Source organism: Ptiloglossa arizonensis, unplaced genomic scaffold, assembly GCF_051014685.1.
Source record: "Ptiloglossa arizonensis isolate GNS036 unplaced genomic scaffold, iyPtiAriz1_principal scaffold0069, whole genome shotgun sequence".
Classification (NCBI taxonomy): Eukaryota; Metazoa; Arthropoda; class Insecta; order Hymenoptera; family Colletidae; genus Ptiloglossa; species Ptiloglossa arizonensis.
In genome coordinates, this window is record NW_027478439.1 from 610,801 (window position 1) to 631,373 (window position 20,573).

Here is a 20,573-nt window from a genome sequence, read left to right on the forward strand (position 1 = left end):
CATACAGGTTTTCGCAATTCTGATGCTTGAAACGAATAACTAGAATGGCCTAGGGTAAAAGTACACATACCGTGTAATCGGGGGAGATACTGCTTTCAGATGCAACCGGAATTTCTCGAGTTCCTCATTCCGTTCGCGAGATGTGGGAGTTTGAATTGAAGGACTGGTTGAGAAACCATCAAAATATTCGCAAGTCTGATGCTCGAAACCAATAACTACAATGGCCTAGGGGAAAAATATACATACCGTTGTAATCGGGTGAGCTTCTACTTTCAGATGCAACAGAAATTTTTCGGATTCGTCAATCCGTTCGCGAGATATGGGAGCTTGAAGTTATGGAATGGTTGAGAAACCATCAAAATTTTCGCAAGTCTGATACCCGAAACCAATGACTACAATGGCCTAGGGGAAAAATAAACATATCGTTGTGATCGGGCGAGTTTCTACTATCAGATGCAACAGGAATTTTTCGGATTCATTAATCCGCTCGCGAGATATGGGAGTTTGGATTTAAGAAATGTTTGAGGAACCATACAAATTTTCGCAATTCTGATGCTTGAAACGACTAACTAGAATGGCCTAGGGCAAAAGTACACATACCGTTGTAATCGGGCGAGTTTCTACTTTCAGATGCAGCAGGAATTTCTCGATTTCCTCAATCCGTTCGCGAGATATGGGAGTTTGAAGTTAAGGAATGGTTGAGAAACCATCAAAATTTTCGCATGTCTGATACGCGAAACCAGTAACTACAATGGCCTAGGGGAGAAATACGCATACCGTTGTAATCGGGCGAGTTTCTACTTTCAGATGCAGCAGGAATTTCTCGATTTCCTCAATCCGTTCGTGAGATATAGGTGTTTGAAGTGAAGGAATGGTTTCGAAACCATCAAAATTTTCGCAAGTCTGATACCCGAAACCAATAACTACAGTGTCCTATGGGAAAAATATACATACCGTTGTGATCGGGCGAGTTTCTACTTTCAGATGCAACAGGAATTTTTCGGATTCATTAATCCGCTCGCGAGATATGGGAGTTTGGATTTAAGCAATGTTTGAGGAACCATAAAGGTTTTCGCAATTCTGATGCTTGAAACGAATAACTAGAATGGCCTGGTGTAAAAGTACACATACCGTTGTAATCGGGGGAGATTCTGCTTTCAGATGCAACAGGAATTTCTCGAGTTCCTCATTCCGTTCGCGAGATGTGGGAGTTTGAAGTGAAGGACTGGTTGAGAAACCATCAAAATATTCGCAAGTCTGATGCCCGAAACCAATAACTACAATGGCCTAGGGGAAAAATACACATACCGTTGTAATCGGGTGAGCTTCTACTTTCAGATGCAACAGAAATTTTTCGGATTCGTCAATCCGTTCGCGAGATATGGGAGCTTGAAGTTATGGAATGGTTGAGAAACCATCAAAATTTTCGCAAGTCTGATACCCGAAACCAATAACTCCAATGGCCTAGGGGAAAAATACACATACCGTTGTGATCGGGCGAGTTTCTACTTTCAGATGCAACAGGAATATTTCGCATTCATTAATCCGCTCGCAAGATATGGGAGTTTGGATTTAAGCAATGATTGTGGAACCATACAAATTTTCGCAATTCTGATGCTTGAAACGAATAACTAGAATGGCCTAGGGTAAAAGTACACATACCGTTGTAATCGGGGGAGTTTCTGCTTTCAGATGCAACAGGAATTTCTCGAGTTCCTCATTCCGTTCGCGAGATATGGGAGTTTGAAATTATGGAATGGTTGAGAAACCATCAAAATTTTTGCAAGTCTGATACTCGAAACCAATAACTACAATGGCCTAGGGGAGAAACACACACACCGTTGTAATCGGGCGAGTCTCTACTTTCAGGTGCAACAGGAATTTCTCGATTTCCTCAATCCGTTCGCGAGATATAGGAGTATGAAGTGAAGGAATGGTTTCGAAACCATCAAAATTTTCGCAAGTCTGATACCCGAAACCAGTAAATACAATGGCCTAGGGGGGAAATACACATACCGTTGTAATCGGGCGAGTTTCTACTTTCAAATGCAACAGGAATTTCTCGATTTCCTCAATCCGTTCGCGAGATATAGGAGTTTGAAGTTAAGGAATGGTTGAGAAACCGTCAAAATTTTCACATGTCTGATACTGGAAACCAATAACTACAATGGCCTAGGGGAAAAATACATGCACCGTTGTAATCGGGAGAGTTTCTACTTTCAGACGCAAAAGGAATTTCTCGAGTTCGTCAGTCCGTTCGCGAGATATGGGAGTTTGAAGTTAAGGAATGGGTGAGAAACCACCAAAATTTTCGCAAGTCGGATACTCGAAACCAATAACAACAATGGCCTAGGGCAAAAGTACACATACCGTTGTAATCGGGGGAGATTCTGCTTTCAGATGCAACAGGAATTTCTCGAGTTCCTCATTCCGTTCGCGAGATGTGGGAGTTTGAAGTGAAGGACTGGTTGAGAAACCATCAAAATTTCGCAAGTCTGATACTCGAAACCAATAAATACAATGGCCTAGGGGAGAAATACACATACCGTCGTAATCGGGCGAGTTTCTACTTTCAGATGCAACAGGAATTTCTCGATTTCCTCAATCCGTTCGCGAGATATAGGTGTTTGAAGTGAAGGAATGGTTTCGAAACCTTCAAAATTTTCGCAAGTCTGATACCCGAAACCAATAACTACAGTGTCCTATGGGAAAAATATACATACCGTTGTGATCGGGCGAGTTTCTACTTTCAGATGCAACAGGAATTTTTCGGATTCATTAATCCGCTCGCGAGATATGGGAGTTTGGATTTAAGCAATGTTTGCGGAACCATACAGGTTTTCGCAATTCTGATGCTTGAAACGAATAACTAGAATGGCCTAGGGTAAAAGTACACATACCGTTGTAATCGGGGGAGATTCTGCTTTCAGATGCAACAGGAATTTCTCGAGTTCCTCATTCCGTTCGCGAGATGTGGGAGTTTGAAGTGAAGGACTGGTTGAGAAACCATCAAAATATTCGCAAGTCTGATGCTCGAAACCAATAACTACAATGGCCTAGGGGAAAAATACACATACCGTTGTAATCGGGTGAGCTTCTACTTTCAGATGCAACAGAAATTTTTCGGATTCGTCAATCCGTTCGCGAGATATGGGAGCTTGAAGTTATGGAATGGTTGAGAAACCATCAAAATTTTCGCAAGTCTGATACCCGAAACCAATAACTACAATGGCCTAGGGGAAAAATACACATACCGTTGTGATCGGGCGAGTTTCTACTTTCAGATGCAACAGGAATATTTCGCATTCATTAATCCGCTCGCAAGATATGGGAGTTTGGATTTAAGCAATGATTGAGGAACCATACAAATTTTCGCAATTCTGATGCTTGAAACGAATAACTAGAATGGCCTAGGGTAAAAGTACACATACCGTTGTAATCGGGGGAGTTTCTGCTTTCAGATGCAACAGGAATTTCTCGAGTTCCTCATTCCGTTCGCGAGATATGGGAGTTTGAAGTTATGGAATGGTTGAGAAACCATCAAAATTTTCGCAAGTCTGATACTCGAAACCAATAACTACAATGGCCTAGGGGAGAAACACACATACCGTTGTAATCGGGCGAGTTTCTACTTTCAGATGCAACAGGAATTTCTCGATTTCCTCTATCCGTTCGCGAGATATAGGAGTATGAAGTGAAGGAATGGTTTCGAAACCATCAAAATTTTCGCAAGTCTGATACCCGAAACCAGTAAATACAATGGCCTAGGGGAGAACTACACATACCGTTGTAATCGGGCGAGTTTCTACTTTCAGATGGAGGAGGAATTTCTCGATCTCCTCAATCCGGTCGCGAGATATGGGAGTTTGATGTTATGGAATGGTTGAGAAACCATCAAAATTTTCGCAAGTCTGATACCCGAAACCAATAACTACAATGTCCTAGGGGAAAAATATACATACCGTTGTAATCGGGCGAGTTTCTACTTTCAGATGCAACAGGAATTTCTCGATTTCCTCAATCCGTTCGCGAGATATAGGAGTTTGAATTTAAGGAATGGTTGAGAAACCGTCAAAATTTTCGCAAGTCTGATACCCGAAACCAATAACTACAGTGTCCTATGGGAAAAATATACATACCGTTGTGATCGGGCGAGTTTCTACTTTCAGATGCAACAGGAATTTTTCGGATTCATTAATCCGCTCGCGAGATATGGGAGTTTGGATTTAAGCAATGTTTGAGGAACCATACAGGTTTTCGCAATTCTGATGCTTGAAACGAATAACTAGAATGGCCTAGGGTAAAAGTACACATACCGTTGTAATCGGGGGAGATTCTGCTTTCAGATGCAACAGGAATTTCTCGAGTTCCTCATTCCGTTCGCGAGATGTGGGAGTTTGAAGTGAAGGACTGGTTGAGAAACCATCAAAATATTCGCAAGTCTGATGCTCGAAACCAATAACTACAATGGCCTAGGGGAAAAATACACATACCGTTGTAATCGGGTGAGCTTCTACTTTCAGATGCAACAGAAATTTGTCGGATTCGTCAATCCGTTCGCGAGATATGGGAGTTTGAAGTTATGGAATGGTTGAGAAACCATCAAAATTTTCGCAAGTCTGATAACCGAAACCAATAACTACAATGACCTAGGGGAAAAATACACATACCGTTGTGATCGGGCGAGTTTCTACTATCAGATGCAACAGGAATTTTTCGGATCCATTAATCCGCTCGCGAGATATGGGAGTTTGGATTTAAGAAATGTTTGAGGAACCATACAAATTTTCGCAATTCTGATGCTTGAAACGAATAACTAGAATGGCCTAGGGCAAAAGTACACATACCGTTGTAATCGGGGGAGATTCTGCTTTCAGATGCAACAGGAATTTCTCGAGTTCCTCATTCCGTTCGCGACATGTGGGAGTTTGAAGTGAAGGACTGGTTGAGAAACCATCAAAATTTCGCAAGTCTGATACTCGAAACCAATAAATACAATGGCCTAGGGGAGAAATACACATACCGTCGTAATCGGGCGAGTTTCTACTTTCAGATGCAACAGGAATTTCTCGATTTCCTCAATCCGTTCGCGAGATTTAGGTGTTTGAAGTGAAGGAATGGTTTCGAAACCATCAAAATTTTCGCAAGTCTGATACCCGAAACCAATAACTACAGTGTCCTATGGGAAAAATATACATACCTTTGTGATCGGGCGAGTTTCTACTTTCAGATGCATCAGGAATTTTTCGGATTCATTAATCCGCTCGCGAGATATGGGAGTTTGGATTTAAGCAATGTTTGAGGAACCATACAGGTTTTCGCAATTCTGATGCTTGAAACGAATAACTAGAATGGCCTAGGGTAAAAGTACACATACCGTTGTAATCGGGGGAGATTCTGCTTTCAGATGCAACAGGAATTTCTCGAGTTCCTCATTCCGTTCGCGAGATGTGGGAGTTTGAAGTGAAGGACTGGTTGAGAAACCATCAAAATATTCGCAATTCTGATGCTCGAAACCAATAACTACAATGGCCTAGGGGAAAAATACACATACCGTTGTAATCGGGTGAGCTTCTACTTTCAGATGCAACAGAAATTTTTCGGATTCGTCAATCCGTTCGCGAGATATGGGAGCTTGAAGTTATGGAATGGTTGAGAAACCATCAAAATTTTCGCAATTCTGATACTCGAAACCAATAACTCGAATGGCCTAGGGGAAAAGTTCACACACCATTGCAATCGGGCGAGTTCCTACTTTCAGATGCAACAGGTATTTCTCGATTTCCTCTATCCGTTCGCGAGATATAGGAGTATGAAGTGAAGGAATGGTTTCGAAACCATCAAAATTTTCGCAAGTCTGATACCCGAAACCAGTAAATACAATGGCCTAGGGGAGAACTACACATACCGTTGTAATCGGGCGAGTTTCTACTTTCAGATGGAGGAGGAATTTCTCGAGTTCCTCATTCCGTTCGCGAGATGTGGGAGTTTGAAGTGAAGGACTGGTTGAGAAACCATCAAAATATTCGCAATTCTGATGCTCGAAACCAATAACTACAATGGCCTAGGGGAAAAATACACATACCGTTGTAATCGGGCGAGTTTCTACTTTCAGATGCAACAGGAATTTTTCGGATTCATTAATCCGCTCGCGAGATATGGGAGTTTGAAGTTAAGGAATGGTTGAGAAACCATCAAAATATTCGCAATTCTGATGCTCGAAACCAGTAGCTAAAATGGCCTAGGGGAGAAATACCCATACCGTCGTAATCGGGCGAGTTTCTACTTTCAAATGCAACAGGAATTTCTCGATTTCCTCAATCCGTTCGCGAGATATAGGAGTTTGAAGTTAAGGAACGGTTGACAAACCGTCAAAATTTTCACATGTCTGATACTGGAAACCAATAACTACAATGGCCTAGGGGAAAAATACATACACCGTTGTAATCGGGAGAGTTTCTACTTTCAGACGCAAAAGGAATTTCTCGAGTTCGTCAGTCCGTTCGCGAGATATGGGAGTTTGAAGTTAAGGAATGGGTGAGGAACCATCAAAATTTCCGCAAGTCTGACACTCGAAACCAATAACTACAATGACCTAGGGGGGAAATACACATACCGTTGTAATCGGGCGAGTTTCTACTTTCAAATGCAATAGGAATTTCTCGATTTCCTCAATCCGTTCGCGAGATATGGGAGTTTGAAGTTAAGGAATGGTTGAGAAACCATCAAAATTTTCGCATGTCTGATACCCGAAACCGGTAACTACAATGGCCTAGGGGAGAAACACACATACCGTTGTAATCGGGCGAGTTTCTACTTTCAAATGCAGCAGGAATTTCTCGATTTCCTCAATCCGTTCGCGAGATATGGGAGTTTGAATTTAAGGAATGGTTGAGAAACCATCAAAATATTCGCATGTCTGATACGCGAAACCAGTAACTACAATGGCCTAGGGGAGAAATACACATACCGTTGTAATGGGGCGAGTTTCTACTTTCAGATGCAGCAGGAATTTCTCGATTTCCTCAATCCGTTCGCGAGATATGGGAGTTTGAATTTAAGGAATGGTTGAGAAACCATCAAAATATTCGCATGTCTGATACGCGAAACCAGTAACTACAATGGCCTAGGGGAGAAATACACATACCGTTGTAATGGGGCGAGTTTCTACTTTCAGATGCAGCAGGAATTTCTCGATTTCCTCAATCCGTTCGCGAGATATGGGAGCTTGAAGTTATGGAATGGTTGAGAAACCATCAAAATTTTCGCAAGTCTGATACCCGAAACCAATAACTACAATGGCCTAGGGGAAAAATACACATACCGTTGTGATCGGGCGAGTTTCTACTATCAGATGCAACAGGAATTTCTCGATTTCCTCAATCCGTTCGCGAGATATGGGAGTTTGAATTTAAGGAATGGTTGAGAAACCATCAAAATATTCGCATGTCTGATACGCGAAACCAGTAACTACAATGGCCTAGGGGAGAAATACACATACCGTTGTAATGGGGCGAGTTTCTACTTTCAGATGCAGCAGGAATTTCTCGATTTCCTCAATCCGTTCGCGAGATATGGGAGCTTGAAGTTATGGAATGGTTGAGAAACCATCAAAATTTTCGCAAGTCTGATACCCGAAACCAATAACTACAATGGCCTAGGGGAAAAATACACATACCGTTGTGATCGGGCGAGTTTCTACTATCAGATGCAACAGGAATTTTTCAGATTCATTAATCCGCTCGCAAGATATGGGAGTTTGGATTTAAGCAATGTTTGAGGAACCATACAAATTTTCGCAATTCTGATGCTTGAAACGAATAACTAGAATGGCCTAGGGTAAAAGTACACATACCGTTGTAATCGGGGGAGTTTCTGCTTTCAGATGCAACAGGAATTTCTCGAGTTCCTCATTCCGTTCGCGAGATATGGGAGTTTGAAATTATGGAATGGTTGAGAAACCATCAAAATTTTCGCAAGTCTGATACCCGAAACCAGTAAATACAATGGCCTAGGGGAGAACTACACATTCCGTTGTAATCGGGCGAGTTTCTACTTTCAGATGGAGGAGGAATTTCTCAATTTCCTCAATCCGGTCGCGAGATATGGGAGTTTGATGTTATGGAATGGTTGAGAAACCATCAAAATTTTCGCAAGTCTGATACCCGAAACCAATAACTACAATGTCCTAGGGGAAAAATATACATAGCGTTGTGATCGGGCGAGTTTCTACTTTCAGATGCAACAGGAATTTTTCGGATTCATTAATCCGCTCGCAAGATATGGGAATTTGGATTTAAGCAATGTTTGAGGAACCATACAAATTTTCGCAATTCTGATGCTTGAAACGAATAACTAGAATGGCCTAGGGCAAAAGTACACATACCGTTGTAATCGGGGGTGCTTCTGCTTTCAGATGCAACGGGAATTTTTCGGATTCATTAATCCGCTCGCGAGATATGGGAGTTTGAAGTTAAGGAATGGTTGAGAAACCATAAAAATTTTCGCATGTCTGATACCCGAAACCAGTAACTAAAATGGTCTAGGGGAGAAATACCCATACCGTTGTAATCGGGCGAGTCTCTACTATCAGATGCAGCAGGAATTTCTCGATTTCCTCAATCCGTTCGCGAGATATGGGAGTTTGAAGTGAAGGAACGGTTGGGAAACCATCAAAATTTTCGCAAATCTGATACCCGAAACCAATAACTACAATGGCCTTGGGGAAAAATTCACATACCGTTGTGATCGGACGAGTTTTTACTTTCAGATGCAACAGGAATTTTTCGGATTCATTAATCCGCTCTCAAGATATGGGAGTTTGGATTTAAGAAATGCTTGAGGAACCATACAAATTTTCGCAATTCGGATGCTTGAAACGAATAACTAGAATGGCCTAGAGCAAAAGTACACATACCGTTGGAATCGGGGGTGTTTCTGCTATCAGATGCAACAGGAATTTCTCCAGTTCGTCATTCCGTTCGCGAGATATGGGAGTTTGAAATTAAGGACTGGTTGAGAAACCATCAAAATATTCGCAAGTCTGATACTCGAAACCAATTACCACAATGGCCTAGGGCAAAAATACACATACCGTTCTAATCGGGCGAGTTTCTACTTTCAGATGCAACAGGAATTTTTGGGTTTGGTCAATCGGTTCGGGAGATATGGGAGTTTGAAGCTAAGAAATGGTGGAGAAGGCAATAAATTGTTCGCACTTCTGCTGCTCCAAACGCTTAACCAGAATGGCCCAGGGAAAAATAGACATACCTTTGTAATCGGGCGAGCTTCTACTTTCAGACGCAATAGGAATTTTTGGGTTTGGTCAATCCGTTCGCGAGATATGGGAGTTTGAAGCTAAGAAATGGTTGAGTAGGCAACAAATTTTGCGCATTTCTGCTGCTCCAAATACTTAACCAGAGTGGCCTAGGGAAAGAATACACATTCTGTTGCAATCGAGCGAGTTTCTACTTTCAGACGCAGCAGGAATTTTTGGGTTTGGTCAATCCGTTCGCGAGATATGGAAGTTTGAAGCTAAGAAACGGTTGAGAAGGCAACAAATTTGTCGCACTTCTGCTGCTGCAAACGCTTAACCAGGATGGCCTAGGGAAAAAATACACATACCGTTGTAATCGGGAGTGTTTCTTCTTTCACACGCAACAGGAATTTTTGGGTTTGTTCAATCCGTTCGCGAGATATGGAAGTTTGAAGCTAAGATATGGTTGAGTAGGCCACAAACTTTGCGCACTTCTGCTGCTCCAAACACATAACCAAAATGGCCTAGGGAAAAAATACACATACCGTTGTAATCGGGCTAGTGTCTACTTTCAGACGCAGCAGGAATTTTTGGGTTTGGTCAGTCCGTTCGCGAGATATGGGAGTTTGAAGCTAAGAAATGGTTGAGAAGACAACAAATTTTTCGCACTTCTGCTGCTCCAAACGCTTAACCAGAATGGCCTAGGGGAAAAATACTCATACCGTTGTAATCGGGCGAGTGTCTACTTTCAGATGCAATAGGAATTTTTGGGTTTGGTCAATCGGTTCGCGAGGTATGGGAGAATGAAGCTAAGAAATGGTTGAGAAGGCAATAAATTGTTCGCACTTCTGCTGCTCCAAACGCTTAACCAGGATGGCCTAGGGAAAAAATACACATACCGTTGTAATCGGGAGTGTTTCTTCTTTCACACGCAACAGGAATTTTTGGGTTTCGTCAATCCGTTCGCGAGATATGGGAGTTTGAATCTAAGAAATGTTTGAGAAGGCAACAAATTTTTCGCAATTCTGCTGCTCCAAACGCTTAACCAAAATGGCCTAGGGAAAAAATACACATACCGTTGTGATCGGGCGAGATCCTACTTTCAGACGCAGCAGAAATTTTTCGGTTTGGTCAGTCCGTTCGCGAGATATGGGAGTTTGAAGCTAAGAAATGGTTGAGAAGACAACAAATTTTTCGCACTTCTGCTGCTCCAAACGCTTAACCAGAATGTCCTAGGGGAAAAATACTCATACCGTTGTAATCGGGCGAGTGTCTACTTTCAGATGCAATAGGAATTTTTGGGTTTGGTCAATCGGTTCGCGAGATATGGGAGTTTGAAGCTAAGAAATGGTTGAGAAGGCAACAAATTTTGCGCACTTCTGCTGCTCCAAACGCTTAACCAGAATGGCCCACGGAAAAATAGACATACCTTTGTAATCGGGCGAGCTTCTACTTTCAGACGCAATAGGAATTTTTGGGTTTGGTCAATCCGTTCGCGAGATATGGGAGTTTGAAGCTAAGAAATGGTTGAGTAGGCAACAAATTTTGCCCATTTCTGCTGCTCCAAATACTTAACCAGAATGGCCTAGGGAAAAGATACTCATACCGTTGTAATCGGGCGAGTTTCTACTTTCAGACGCAGCAGAAATTTTTGGATTTGGTCAAACCGTTCGCGAGGTATGGGAGTATGAAGCTAAGAAATGGTTGAGAAGGCAATAAATTGTTCGCACTTCTGCTGCTCCAAACGCTTAACCAGGATGGCCTAGGGAAAAAATACCCATACCGTTGTAATCGGGAGTGTTTCTTCTTTCACACGCAACAGGAATTTTTGGGTTTCGTCAATCCGTTCGCGAGATATGGGAGTTTGAATCTAAGAAATGTTTGAGAAGGCAACAAATTTTTCGCAATTCTGCTGCTCCAAACGCTTAACCAAAATGGCCTAGGGAAAAAATACACATACCGTTGTAATCGGGCTAGTGTCTACTTTCAGACGCAGCAGGAATTTTTGGGTTTGGTCAAACCGTTCGCGAGATATGGGAGTTTGAAGCTAAGAAATGGTTGAGTAGGCAACAAATTTTGCCCATTTCTGCTGCTCCAAATACTTAACCAGAATGGCCTAGGGAAAAGATACTCATACCGTTGTAATCGGGCGAGTTTCTACTTTCAGACGCAGCAGAAATTTTTGGATTTGGTCAAACCGTTCGCGAGGTATGGGAGTTTGAAGCTAAGAAATGGTTGAGAAGGCAATAAATTGTTCGCACTTCTGCTGCTCCAAACGCTTAACCAGAATGGCCCAGGGAAAAGTAGACATACCTTTGTAATCGGGCGAGCTTCTACTTTCAGACGCAATAGGAATTTTTGGGTTTGGCCAATCCGTTCGCGAGATATGGGAGTTTGAAGCTAAGAAATGGTTGAGTAGGCAACAAATTTTTCGCACTTCTGCTGCTCCAAACGCTTAACCAGAATGGCCGTTTTTCCGTTTCTCGGTTTCTCCGTTTCTCCGTCTCTCCGTTTCTCCGTTTCTCCGTTTCTCCGTTTCTCCGTTTCTCGGTTTCTCTGTTTCTCTGTTTCTCCGTTTCTCCCTTTCTTCGTTTCTCGGTTTTTCCGTTTCTCCGTTTCTCCGTTTCACCGTTTTTTGTTCGTTTCTCCATTTATTTCTCCGATTCTCCGTTTCTTTCTTCGTTTCTCCGTTTCTTTCTTCGTTTCTTTCTTCGTTTCTCCATTTATTTCTCCGTGTCTTCGTTTCTTTGTTGGTTTCTCCGTTTCTGTGTTCGTTTCTCCGTTTCTTTGTTCGTTTCTCCGACTATTTCTTCGTTTCTCCAATTATTTCTTCGTTTCTCCGTTTCTTTGTTGGTTTCTCCGTTTCTGTGTTCGTTTCTCCGTTTCTTTGTTCGTTTCTCCGACTATTTCTTCGTTTCTCCAATTATTTCTTCGTTTCTCCGTTTCTTTCTTCGTTTCTCCGTTTCTTTGTTCCTTTCTCCGTTTCTTTGTTCGTTTCTCCGTTTCTTTGTTCGTTTCTCCGTTTCTTCGTTTCTTTGTTGGTTTCTCCGTTTCTCCGTTTCTTTCTTCGTTTCTCCATTTCATTCTTCGTTTCTCCGTTTCTTTCTTCGTTTCCCGTTTCTTTGTTTGTTTCTCCGTTTCTTTGTTCGTTTCTCCGTTTCTTTGCTCGTTTCTTCGTTTCTTTGTTCGTTTCTCCGCTTCTTTCATCGTTTCTCCGTTTCTTTGTTCGTTTCTCCGTTTATTTCTTCGTTTCTCCGTTTCTTTCTTCGTTTCTCCGTTTCTTTCTTCGTTTCTCCGTTTATTTCTTCGTTTCTCCATTTATTTCTTCGTTTCTCTGTTTCTTTCTTCGTTTCTCCGTTTCTTTCTTCGTTTCTCCGTTTCTTTCTTCGTTTCTCCGTTTCTTCCTTCGTTTGTTCGTTTCTCCGTTTCTCCGTTTCTCCGTTTCTCCGTTTCGATTAAATGATTATAATATTTATAATTTCTATTATAAATCATTTGACCTATAGTTAAATTAGACACTAATACTCTAAATACATATTTAATATATTTTTTAATCTCTTTAGCCTCCAGAAGAATTTTATTTTTACTATTTACTGTATATAATAATTTACACAGAATCGGAAATAAATCTAATTATTTATTTATAATAATTATTTTTTTTTCACTTATCTTAAAAATTGGGATGTACTCCTTAAATGTTCGATTCATTTCTTTAATTTATCAATAAATTGAATTAATCTATTCTTTATAATAACTTTAATAAGATTAATCCCTATAATTATTATAGAACTCATATTAAAATTTAATAATGAGATTTATTTTATTTGCTTAATTAATGTAATTATTGCCCCTATCATTTGCTTAAACAAAAAAGTCAATCATAATAATTATAGGATATTCATCTGTTATACAAACATCTATTATAGTTATTTTATTAATAATTAACAAAAATACATTTTTAACATATTTCATTTTGTATTAAATAATTTCTTTAATTTTAATTTTTGTATTTAAAATAATAAAGATTAACTCTTCTTCCTTATTTAATATATTAACCTCTAATTAAAGAAAAATTATTTTATACTCAATAACTATTAAGTACACAAATTTGCCACCTATAGCACTCTTCATACTGAAATAAATCGTCCTAGAAACATTAATAAATTCAAGAATAAAATTTACCGTGGAAGGTTTAATTTTACATTTATTCGAAAGATGAAACATACAAAAGTTTGTACAAAAGTATTTATTTATTTTATCGTACGGTAGGGAATATCATACAAATGGTAATATAATACTTATCTCTAATGTCGGTAAATTGTACTTGTCGCGCCATCTATTTGTGGAAATTAGAACAATTCCTCGACAAACTTGAGCGTTTCTCCGCCAGGTGTTTTCATTCCTTAAGTGTAGTTTAACCCTTTCTCCACTAGATGGCAACCCATGTAATTACCACGTTACAGGGATTTGTAATTGCGGGTTCAGAATATATTTGCATACATACAAACTATAATTCCGATATGTAGAGAAATATTCTTTTATTTTATCGCACGGTTTCTTCGATTGTATTTGTTCGATCTAACCAAATACTTCAAGAAATTGATGGCTTTATAGCCATTATTTATACCGGAACATTGTGAAAAATTGTTTAATCTACGGTCCAACGGCGGTTGTTAATAATTATGATAAATAAACGTCAAGATATTGCGAAATCTGCGAAGGCTAACGGTTTCGGTGAATGTTTGTTCATTTCCGCCATTGTTACTAACATTTATGTATGTTCCCAATATTAATCGAACAATGTGCATCCTATTTATGCATTGAAAATGATTAAGTACCTCATAGAAATTAATTTGGATCGAGATTCAAAGTAAAACGTGTTTCGTAAAGTTTTATAGCAGGGAAAGTAACAATTGTTTATTAAATACACTAATTTAACATTTGCTTAATTTTTATAATTTACACAATACGCGTAGTAGTTGCATTTTTTATTTAAAAGCGCTGAAATTCAATTAATCGTTTTTCTAGATACAACAATCATAGCGATGAACGCTTGTGAATCGATCATCGATACGTGTAGCCTTGAGAATGTCAGTTTGATCTCAACGAAAAATTCCATCGCGAGCAATGAATATTTCGATGAAATGATATTTTAAGCCTTTATTTATACTAGGGCATTGTTAATAATTATTTAAACTATGGTACTACGACAATTGTTAATAATTATGATAAATAAACGTCAAGATATTGCAAAATCTGCGAAGGCGAATAGTTTCGGTGAATGTTTATTCATTTCCGCGAGTTTTACTAACATTCATGCATGTTCCCAATATTAATCGAACATTATTCATCTTATTGATGCATTACAAATGATTAAGAACTTATAGAAATTAATTTTGATCAAGCTTCGAAGTAAAGAGATGATTCTTAAAGTTTTAAAATAAAAAGTGAAGTAATTTATTACTATAATTTGAATTAAAAAATCAATTCTTTTGTCAGACATCTAATGATTTGATTTAATTAAATATTATATGAGTAGGTTAAAATTTAATTTTGGTTGTTAATTCAATGAATAAAGTTTGAATAATTAGTTCTTTCCACAACAATTGGCATAAATCTGTGATTAGCTCCGCAGATTTCAGAACATTGTCCGAAAAATACTCCAGGTCGATTAGTAATTAAATTTATTTGGTTAATTCGCCCTGGTACTGAGTCTATTTTTAAGCCTAAAGACGGAACAGTTCAAGAGTGAATTACGTCGTTTGATGTTGTTAATATTCACAACATTTTTCTAGGAGACGAAAAATGTAAATATTATTTAAATCTTTATCTATATAGGAGTCAAAATTTAAATGATTAAATTCTGGGTATTCATAGGATCAATATCATTGGTGCCCAATTGATTTGATTGTTAAGTATACGGGTATTCATAGTTCATCAATAAAATATAGGGTTTTTAAAGAAGGAAGTGCAATTACTCCTAAAATTATTATTGGGAGTAAAGTTCATAAAATTTCAATATGATGATTTTTAAGTAAAAATCGATTGATAAATTTATTAGTAAAAATATCTAATATAATTATTAGAGTTAAGGAAGAGATTATAATTATTATAATTATTGTGAAGTTGTGAAAAAGATTTAAATTATCGGCATATGGCGAATTGGGGTCTTGGAAATTAATTATTTTTCAATGGGACATTTTTAATAAAAATATTAAATTTTATAAATGAATCTTAAATTCATGCACTAATCTGCCATATTAAGATTTGTTTTTAATAATTAGAGGAATAGAGAGGAATGAGTGGTCTTTTGGGGAAAAGTTTTGGGGTCATTCTAGTGATGATTGATTAAATTTAAATATAGCTAGACGTTTAGTTATAAATCTCTCCAATATAATAAACAAGAGTAAATTTATTCTTTTGAATGAAATTATTGAGCCAATAGATGATAATAAATTTTCACAGTAGTAGGAATCCGGGTAATCTGAATAACGTCGAGGTATTCCTATCATTCCTAAAAAATGCTGAAGGAAAAAAGTTATATTTACCCCAATAAATATTATATAAAATTGAGTTTTAAGATAAAATTGATTTAGGGTAAATCCTGTGAATAAAGGGAATCAATGAATTAATGAAGCAATAATAGAAAATACTGCTCCTATTGACAGTACATAGTGGAAATGAGAGACAACATATTATGTATCATGTAGTATAATATCAATAGATGAGTTTGATAATATAATTCCTGTTAATGCTCCTATTGTAAATAAAAAAATAAAGCCAAATTATCAAATAATAGAAGGATTAATAATAAGTTTTGACCCGTAGTACGTAGCTAGTCATCTAAATACTTTGATTCCTGTGGGAATTGCAATGATTATAGTTGCAGAAGTGAAATAAGCTCGTGTGTCTACATCTAAGCCTACTGTGAATATGTGATGTGCTCACACAATAAATCCTAGAAATCCAATTTCGAGTATTGCATAAACTATCCCTAGGTTCCCAAAAGTTTCCTTTTTCCCTCTTTCATTGAAAATGATATGGGAGATTAATGCAAACCCGGGTAAAATTAAAATATAGACTTCAGGATGCTCAAAAAATCAAAATAAATGTTGAAATAAAATTGGGTCCCCTCCCCCAGTAGGATCAAAGAAGGAAGTATTTAAATTTCGGACTGTTAATAACATAGTAATAGCTCCGGCTAATACAGGTAGTGAGAGAAGAAGTAAAATTGTAGTAATTAACACTGACCAAGCAAATAAGGATATTTGATCGAATTTTAAAGCATTATTTTTTATTTTAAGAATTGTAACAATAAAATTAATTGATCCTATAATTGAAGGGATACCTGCAATAAGCAAAGAAAAAATTGTTAAGTCTATAGATAAAGATGGGTGAAAAAGGTTTGATGATAAAGGAGGGTAGATTGTTCATCCAGTTCCCGAGCCTGGGAATAATAGTGTTGTAAGAATTAAAAGTAATAATGAAGGCGGGATTAATCACAATCTTATATTATTTATTCGGGGAAATGCTGTATCAGGGAATCCAATTATTAAGGGAATTATTCAGTTTCCGAATCGTCCGATTATAAATGGTAAAACTATAAAAAAAATTATTACAAAAGCATGTGATGTTACAATTGAGTTATAAATTTGGTCGTTATTAATTCAAGTTCCTGGCCTATTTAATTCTATTCGGATTAGTATCCTTAAAGAAGAACCAACTATACCAGATCATATAGCTGATATGAAAAATAATATCCCAATATTTTTGTGATATGTTGAATACATATATTAATTATGTTAAAAATTAATATAACCAGTATATCATAAATGTAAATATAAATATTAAAAAAGTTATAAATAGATAATAGTTTAGAAAATTAAGGTTAATTTTGTTATATATTTTTTATTTAATTGAAGAGAAAAAATATAAGAAGGATATTTTTAAATAATTTCATGATGTAATTAATCTTCTAAAAAGATATACATTTATTAAAAGTATAAATTTTATTCTTGAATTTATTAATGTTTCTAGGACGATTCATTTCAGTATAAAGAGTGCTATAGGTGGGACATTTGGGTACATAATAATTATAGAGTATAAAATCATTTTTCTTTTATTAGAGGTTAATATATTAAATAAGGAAGAAATAAGGAAGAAAATCTTTATTGTTTTAAATATAAAAACTAAAATTGAAGAAATTATTGAATATAAAATGAAATATGTTAAAAATGTATTTTTGTTAATTATTCATAAAATAACTATAATAGATGTTTGAATAATATATGAATATCCTATAATTATTTTGATTGATTTTTTATTTAAGCAAATGATAGGGGCAATAATTACATTAATTAGGCAAATAAAATAAATTTCATTATTAAATTTTAATATGAGTTCTATAATAATTATAGGGATTAATTTTATTAAAGTTATTATAAAGAATAGATTAATTCAATTTAATGAATAAATTAAAGAAATGAATCGAACATTTAAAGAGTACATCCCAATTTTTAAAATAAGTGAATAAAAAATAATTATTATAAATAAATAATTAGATTTATTTCCGATTCTGTGTAAATAATTATATACAGTAAATAGTATAAATAAAATTCTTCTGGAGGCTAAAGAGAATAAAAAATATATTAAATATGTATTTAGAGTATTAGTGTCTAATTTAAATATAGATCAAATGATTTATAATAGAAATTATAAATATTATAATCATTTAATAGAAATGAAGAAACGGAGAAACGGAGAAAAGGAGAAACGGAGAAACGAAGAAACGAAGGAAGAAACGGAGAAACGAAGAAAGAAACGGAGAAACGAAGAAAGAAACGGAGAAACGAAGAAAGAAACGAAGAAACGAAGAAAGAAACGGAGAATCAAAGAAAGAAACGGAGAAACGAACAAAGAAACGGAGAAACGAACAAAGAAACGGGAAACGAAGAAAGAAACGAAGAAACGAAGAAAGAAACGGAGAAACGAAGAAAGAAACGGAGAAACGGAGAAACGGACAAAGAAACGGAGAAACGGAGAAATAAATGGAGAAACGAACAAATAAACGGAGAAACGAAGAAAGAACCGGGGAATCGGAGAAATAAATGCAGAAATGAAGAAATAAACGGAGAAACGAAGAATGAAACGGAGAAACGAACAAAGAAACGGAGAAACGACCAAAAAACGGAAAAACGAACAAAGAAACAGAGAAACGAAGAAAGAAACGGAGAAACGGAGAAGTAAATGGACAAACGAAGAAATAAACGGAGAAACGAAGAAAGGAACGGAGAAACGAACAAAGAAACGGAGAAACGGAGAAGCGGACAAGGAAACGGAGAAACGGAGAAGTAAATGGAGAAACGAACAAATAAACGGAGAAACGAAGAAAGAAACGGAGAATCGGAGAAATAAATGGAGAAATGATGAAATAAACGGAGAAACGAACAAAGCAACGGAGAAACAAAGAAAGAAACGGAGAAATGAAGAAAGGAGCGGAGAAACGAACAGAGAAAGGGAGAATCGAGCAAAGAAACGGAGAAACAGAGAAATAAATGGAGAAACGAAGAAACAAATAGAAAAGCGAACAAAGAAACGGACAAACGAAGAAAGAAACGGAGAAACGGAGAAAGAAACGGAGAAACGAACAAAGAAACGGGGAAACGAACAAAGAAACGGAGAAACGAACAAAGAAATATAGAAACGAACAAAGAAACGGAGAATCGAACAAAGAAACGGAGAAACGAACAAAGAAACGGTGTAACGACCAAATAACGGAGAAACGAACAAAGAAACGGAGAAACGAACAAAGAAACGGAGAAACGAACAAAGAAACGGAGAAACGAAGACACGGAGAAATAAATGGAGAAACGAAGAAAGAAACGAAGAAACGAAGAAAGAAACGGAGAAATGAAGAAAGAAACGGACAAACGGAGAAGTAAATGGAGAAACGAACAAATAAACGGAGAAACGAAGAAAGAAACGGAGAATCGGAGAAATAAATGGAGAAACGAAGAAATAAACGGAGAAACCAACAAAGAAACGGAGAAACGAACAAAGAAACGGAGAAACGAACAAAGAAACGAAGACACGGAAAAATAAATGGAGAAACGAAGAAAGAAACGAAGAAACAAAGAAAGAAACGGAGAAACGAAGAAAGAAACGGAGAATCGGAGAAATAAATGGAGAAACGAACAAAAAACGGTGAAACGGAAAAGCGGAGAAACGGAAAAACCGAGAAACGGAGAAACGGAGAAACGGAGAAACGGAGAAACAGCGAAACCGAGAAACGGAGAAACGGAGAAACGGAGAAACGGAGAGACGGAGAAGCGGAGAAACCGAGAAACGGAGAAACGGCCATTATGGTTAAGCGTTTGGAGCAGGAGAAGTGCGAAAAATTTGTTGTCTTCTCAACCGTTTATTAGCTTCAAACTCCCATATCTCGCGAACGGTTTGACCAAACCCAAAAATTTCTGCTGCGGTTGAAAGTAGAAGCTCGCCCGATTACAACGGTATGTGTATTTTTTCCCTAGGCCATTCTGGTTAAGCGTTTGGAGCAGCAGAATTGCGAAAAATTTGTTGTCTTCTCAACCATTTCTTAGCTTCAAACTCCCATATCTCGCGAACGGATAGACCAAACCCAAAAATTCCTATTGCATCTGAAAGTAGACACTCGCGCGATTACAACGATATGAGTATTTTCTCCCTAGGCCATTCTGGTTAAGCGTTTGGAGCAGCAGAAGTGCGACAAATTTGTTGCCTACTCAACCGTTTCTTAGATTCAAACTCCCATATCTCGCGAACGGATTGACCAAACCCAAAAATTCCTATTGCATCTGAAAGTAGAAACTCGCCCGATTACAACGGTAAGTGTATTTTTTCCCTAGGCCATTCTGGTTAGGCGTTTGGAGCAGCAGAAATGCGCAAAATTTGATGCCTTCTCAACTGTTCCTTAGCTTCAAACTCCCATACATCGCGCAAGGATTCACCAAACCCAAAGATTCCTATTTCGTCTGAAAGTAGGAACTCTCCCGATTACAACGGTATGTGTATTTTTTCCCTAGGCCGTTCATGTAGCGCGTTTGGAGCAGCAGAAGTGCGAGAAATTTGTTGTCTTCTCAACCAGTTCTTAGCTTCAAACTCCCATATCTCGCAAACGGATTGACCAAACCCAAAAATTCCTATTGCATCTGAAAGTAGAAACTCGCCCGATTACAACGGTATGTGTATTTTTCCCCTAGGCCATTGTAGTTATTGGTTTCGGGTATCAGACTTGCGAAAATTTTGATGGTTTATCAACCATTCCTTAACTTCAAAC